Genomic DNA, 7,136 nt, shown 5'->3' with positions numbered 1-7,136 from the left:
ATGATTTAGAATTATAGCCTAAATAGTGAATAGTATTATAAAACTTTTCACTTTAACTTCCTATGAAATCTTGAGACAGAAAAAGGTGAGGTGCTTAAGTCAACTACAACTGCATATTCTACAACCACCAAGAAAGCTCCAGTGTTTCTGGGATAAATCAAACAAAGCTTTGTGCAGTACAGGAGGGATCAATACAGTTTGTGTTACTGAAATCCTTTAGGCTCGAGATGATTATACCTATTACATATTAAACTTCTTGGGTATAAAATCCCTAGCTTTTTTAAATGAACTTGTATAATGATCCATGCAGTGTTCAGAGAGCAATGTAAAACCAAGTTGAAATAATTAATAAATCATCTTTAAAGTCCAAAGACCACCCCCTATATCCACCTCAATGGAATATTTTTTTTTTACATGATACAAGGTGCACTTACAAATTTCTTTGTGCCCTGGGACCTCTGAAAGAATCACAAGGTAACTGTAGCAGTGGAATCTTCATTGTATAAGTAGTTGCTTATATAATGTATGAATTAGTTCTAATCCATAGGTTAAAATTTTGACCCAAAAATTTAGCTTAAAGAAAGGATTCCCTCCCCTTCTATTACTGGATCGGATCTCTGTAATATCCCAGGTTGTCATGTTGTGCAGCTTTGTTTTGATTTTTTCCTTCCACAGTCAGTTTCCATTTCCTGTTTCTCTAGACAAATATTGATCAGCACATTCACTGCCATTCTTCTTTGGGGACTTTCCAAACGTATGCATTGCACACCTCTCAATTGCTGGACTGTGGAATTATATCAATAGAATAGGCACACTCTTCACTTGATGTTTACTTAGACTCTTTCAGAATGCTTTATTTCTAAATCTGTCCGGGAGAATATCCTACCTTTAGGTAGAGTACTTTCTCTTCTCCTTTTCCTCCTTCTTCCTCCTCTTTCTATTTTTCTTCCTCTTTTTCTTCTTTAATTTTTTTTTCTTTTTGGAGAGATTTTCTCTATAGGGCGCGTGCGCTCGCCAGACAGACAGAGAGAAACATAGAGACAGAAAGTGAGAAATCACCCCCCAGGGGGAATGGTCACGCCGCAATCCCTTCTCCTCCATTCTCCTCTCGGGATCTTGGGCACGCACGCACACGCGCCCGGCGTGAGTTCTAAGCCACCGGGTCCAAGATGCGAACCGTGGTCAACTACGTGGGAGTCCAGCAACACAGCCATTATGCTAACTGCTGGTTCCCTTCTTCTTTAATTTTTGATGACTATTTATCATTATTATTTTCCATGAAGTTCTCCTGCAGTTTTCTCCCACTGTTCTTGTTTCATTGCATCCTTTTCTCTATTGTTGTGCTCTTCTCTACATTATCCACAGAAAAAATGGAACATTTTAGAGCTGGTCAAAAGCAAGGCAATGTATTTAGTAGGACTAACATGAAATACATCTGTTTTGTTCACTGAGCATCAAATAATGTTCAAGTAATTATATATCTATAATATTATTATGTCCACGTTTACCTGAGGTAAAAGAAACTCATTGAATTTACACATGTCAATATTTAAATGCAGGCAAATATTTCCATGGAGAAATTGTGTGCAGTTTTCTTTAGGCTCTCAAAAAGTATCTTTTGATTTTAAAAAGACTTAAGAAACACTGAATGCCCTTTTACCACATCAGTGATGAAAGTGATACCTGATTTTTAAGATCTGTTTATAGTATAAGCTTAGTGATTAAGGGAGCCATATTCCACATGATCCACTGTGATGCTAATCCCAGCTCCAAGAACCTGAAAGACACATTATGAGTGTGTGCATATGTGCCTGTATTTCTGATCAAATGGAGACATGTAAAAGAAGAGATTGTACAATCACATGACCATGCCCCATTGAGGCATGATTTCTCTCTATATATTTTTACATGTCTCTCTGGTGACTACATGCCCCCTATAACAACCTAAAATTGAAAAAAGATAAAAGAAATAAAAAAGATCACATTATATATGAAGCAAACTCATTACAAAAGCATTAATAGAATCTCTTTTATAAGCACATGTTTACAATAATAAATAATACTTTTTTTAACTTTCTGATAGTTTATACTCAAATATTGTACTAAATAATATTTAAGCACTTTACTGATGGGAACCTTTTTCTTAAAAATTAAATAGTATTATCTACTATCTTTATAGCAAAAGAATGGTGGAGTTATATAATTGTTTGGGGAATTTAAATAGCCAGAGTATCTAAGACAAATAATTTAGGTTTTATAAAACAGTGCAGGATTTCCAATGACATTAATGGCTGATTAGGTCACTCAGAGAAAACCTTTAGTGGACAACAAGTAGTCAATATGAAGGGGAAAAATGTGAGTAAGATGGTCACTGATTTTTCAGCCAAGGTCCGAGATAGGGAAGTAGCCCAAGAAGTTGAGCTATTAATTGGAGTTTGTGGTGCACCGGATCAGGAGAAAAGGCATCAAAGGCACAAGAGAAGCTCGGGGGCTGCAGTCTAAGAACATGAAAGGCCTCCCTGCTCCGAAGTAGAAAGTGTCTCCCGTAGACGATGCTTGGCATGCTATTGTCTAAATCCCTGAAACTGAGTTATGGCCTCAATCCACCTGGAATTCCAGAGGGCTAGTCCCCATAGACCTTTGGAAAAGCAAATAAAAATCATCACAGAAGGAAGATAATTTAGTCTCTCAGTGTTAGAACTAGAGTGAGACGAGACACACTAACCTTGTGTAAAATTTAAGGGGAGAAGAGAGTGGCAAAAAATCACATTCAAAACAAAAACACATATTATAGATCGAGTAGTTATGTTCCTTGAAACTCACATGTGGAAATCCTAACCCTCAATACAATGGTATGATGAAGGTAATTTAGAGGTAACAGGCCACTCCATGAAGCTCTCAGGAATGGGATTTATGTCCTTATAAAAAGAGATCCAGCTGATATTTTCATCCCATAATTGGACTGTATTCTGTTAGAGTGATCTATATACCTACCCTTAAATCAATACCTTGTTCTATTGATTACTGTAGCTTCATTGCATTATAATTCTTGAAATAAAATCAAATTTTCAAGTTTCTAAAACTAAAAAGAGACCCAGAAAGCAACTTTGCCCCTTCTTCCATGTGATCACACACACACACACACACACACACACACACACACACAGTTATCTATAAACCAGAAACAGAAATTAGTCTTTCATAGAGTTTGAGTCTTTGATATTGAAATTTCCAGCTTCTAGAACCACAAGAAATAGTCATTAGTTAAGCCACTCATAATATGATATTTTTGTTATAGTAGCCAAAACTGACTAAGAAAATTCAGTACTTAAGAACTGAAGATACGTCAATTCTCTCTCTTTTTTGTCATAGGGTGCATGTGCTTACAAGAGAGACATAGAATAAAGAGAGAGAAAGAAAAGCATCCCAAGAGAATTGGTCATATCACATTCCTTTCTCTTCCATTCTCCTCTGGGTATTTTAGGCATGCTTGCACATGTGCCTGGTGTGTTTTTCAAGCTGCCAGGTCCAGGACTTGAACCATGCTATCAGCCATGTGGAACCTAGACACCTTATCCACCATAAAACCAGCTAGCCTTTAATTAAATATTTTTTTAAAGTCTAAATACAATTTTAAAAGCCATACGGGAGGAAATATCGAAAGTTATAATATGCAGGATCTGAAGGAACCAGAATTAGGGTAAGAGAAGTGAGATACATCACACAGTGCAAGGACAGATTTTGTCCGTGTTTAAAATATTGATATTTTGTCTAAGCATCTGTGATGTGTCAGCACTCTTTCTGCTCAGAAGAAAGGAGTGTTTTCAATTCCTGTAACCGGCCCTTGAAGGATGCTCAATAATTACCAGGTCTGGCACCATGGATGTGGTTAGACATGACAGGAGCGTAACAGTATAGGAGGGGAGATCTCTCATCTGTGAGCAAACTTAAAATTGAGACATGAAGTGCGGTGGGTGTCTGATGACGTTAATGAAAATAGACAGGAAGGATAAAGAAAAATGTTTATGCAGCAAATACTGACTGCCTACTCTACGCCAGGCACTGTTTTAAACTGTGGGGATACTTGGGTAAATAGAAGTAAAAGTAAGCCCGAGAAGAAAAAGAAGAAAAATGACTCTTCTGTTGCTGGTAGGAGGTTATGATGGATGATTTTCACCCTTAAGTCAGCCTTTTTGATGGATAAAGTTGATAGTGGAGCTATGTTTAGAGAAGATAAAAAGCCAGAGGGGAGAGATACATCCACCACTGAATAGCTTGGACTACCCAGTGGCATTTCTTTTCTTCTTTTTTTTATTATCATCATAATCTTGTTTACATTACATTGAATTGCAAATAACTTTACAGTGTATTACATTGTTTTTTCAAAAGGGATTGCCATGCATGTCAGTCAACACAAACATTGAACTCCCCACTTCATCATTCAATATATTTTCATTGTTTTTCCAATTATTATTGTTATTATTATTGTTACAATTTTTTAAACAGTCAGTCACTATTTCTCTTTTTTTTTTTTTTTTTTTTGGGATCTTGGGCACACAAGCACACGCACCTGGCGTGAGTTTTAAGCCACCGTGTCTGGGACGCGAACTGCGATCGACTACGTGGGAGTCCAGCAACATAGCCATTATGCTAACTGCTGGTTCCCTATTTCTCATTTTTTTGTTAAAAGACTTTACCCATCATGAAATACTTCTCAGACTAAACCAGTTGATAATACTATACATGTCATCATCAACAGGTAATAAGCCATATCTGTGTCCCACTAATGTCCTGCCTCTCTATTTGTTCTCTTGCTATTTTTTTCTATCCTCTTCTCTTCACCCCTGCCCCATCCCATACTGTCTTATTCTTGTTAAGCACTTTCACTGCTTTTATGTCCTCCAATATTTCGCTCTCTACCATGGAGTGTGGATATATTAAGTGGATACATACAATATCTTTCTTTCATAGCCTGGCTTACTTCACTCAGCAATAGATCCTACATATCTGACCATTTTCTATCAAATGGCAGGGTCTTGTTATTTTTTATGGCTGAGTAAATATTCCATAGAGTATATATGCCACACTTCTCCAATCCATTCATCAGTTTGTGGACCAGTGGCATTTCAAAGATAGGCAACAATGTTGCATGACTAGAGGTCTTTGTGGTCTATGTGGTGTGCTTAATCTGTAAAAACATGCTGCTACTCAATTATTTGAATCATTTTATGCTAGACACAAAAGAAGACGACACAAATGAAGTTGTCTTGGGGGGTCAGTAGATGGTATAGTGGTTACATCGCTGGATTCCCAGATGGACAACTGCGGTGGGAATACAGGACTCTGTGACTTGAAAATCATGCAGGGCTTGTGTGCAGTCTTGTGTACATGCATGCCCAAGATCCTGGGAGGAAAATAGATTGTGGTATTGCCACCCACTGGGGGGCTGATTTCTCACTTTTCCTCTCACTGACTCTGTCTCTGGTGAGCACATGTACTCTAAGGCAAAAAAGAAAAAAAAAAAAGTGGGTTTGCCTCTCAGAAATCAAGTGATCACAGGAGTGTGGTGTTTTCGAGAGCAGTCTCAGAAGTCATACCTGTTTGCTCAAATCTAAGCTCTACCACGTACCAGCTGTGTGACTTCATGCCTAACTCCTCATGGACTTGAGAGAATTAAATGAGTGAATACATATAACATGCCTGGCACACTGCTGGTACATAAATAAAACTTAGTAAATGTCGGTAGCTATCATTACTACAATACTGATTTCAGAACAACAGATTTCAGCAAGAGCTGCCTCACATTTAGTATGCTGGTAAACCAGCTCTTTAAACAGACAAAAAAGCAGAGAAGCTCTGATTTGTAGCATCAAGTAGACACTAGCAGAAACCGTGTTAGGTCAGTAAGGGCCTTGAAACACATTCTTGGTTAAAGAACGTTGGTAATTAAACTGTAGGCAGACTGTCACTTCTAAGGGAAAACAGCAATTTCTACATTAGTGCTTTTCCTGGAACCCAGCACAGGGCAAAGCTAGGTTACTACATAATACAAAGCTGTATTTCCTTTTTTGTACTGTTAGTTAAAAAAAATTATTTTGTAAGCTTATTATAATGTGGTTAGAAGCAAATTAAAAAAAAAAAAAAAAGACCTCTCAGGGCTGAGTGATTATTACATAGCTTGATTTACTAGAATAACTGAGTTAAAAATAATGTACTTGAAGTTCTTTAAAAAAAAAATCTGAGACCGAAGGAATTGAATGTGCCATAAAATTTTAGTCGGATTTTGATGAGAAAGACAATAAAAAAAATATGGGAATGATCCTTTGGTGTTCCTTTACTTTAGTAACATTAATTCTAACAGTTTCTATAACAATAATACTTTTGCATTTTACTAACCTACAATCACACTTTTATAAACAAGCTAGAAAAAGACACATTACATAGTAAAAAGTAAAATTAATCCTTAGCGCCACTTAAAAACAGAGGTAAATATTTGCATTAAAATGTATATGTAAATATGGCTGCTGATAACCTATAAAGCTTTCAAGATAATTATACTGAACAGATTTCTTGCATAAACAAAGCTTTACCCGTGTTGACTTAGTCCTCAGTATTTAGGTGCCAGTCCTACATGTTTTAAATTTTAGAAGCTTTAAGCTCTATTTCATACTATTGTGCTTTAGTCCAGGAATCTGGCCAGAAATAGAAGACTTAAATCTGTGGTTGTTTTTGTGTACAAGAAGATGAAAACATTCTAAATAACTCTTTTGTCTTTTAACAACAACAAAAAATATTTCCCCCGTTAATAGAAACCTCTAGGACTGTAGAGGAAGTGAACTGTTCCTACAGGTAAGGGTGATGTGAAGAGAGTTCAAAGAAAACTTCTAACTAAAAATTTCCCACAAATGCGTTCAGACAGTCACATAGTCATTCATTCACCCGTGCTTTTAGTAATGTAGAATTGCACTGTGTCTACTGTGTGCTAGAGAGTATTTTATTATTGCTATTACATGAGAAGGAAGCTTATTTCTATAAGGTACAACCTAAAAATATCTCTTTTGTTTAATTTTTCATATGGGGAGCCACTATCTCTATACTATGTTTTGAAATAAATTGAGAAAATGCAGGCCAAGCCC

Source organism: Tupaia chinensis, unplaced genomic scaffold (genome assembly GCF_000334495.1).
Source record: "Tupaia chinensis unplaced genomic scaffold, TupChi_1.0 Scaffold000478_3, whole genome shotgun sequence".
NCBI lineage: Eukaryota > Metazoa > Chordata > Mammalia > Scandentia > Tupaiidae > Tupaia > Tupaia belangeri.
Note: the sequence above shows the minus strand (reverse complement) of the source record.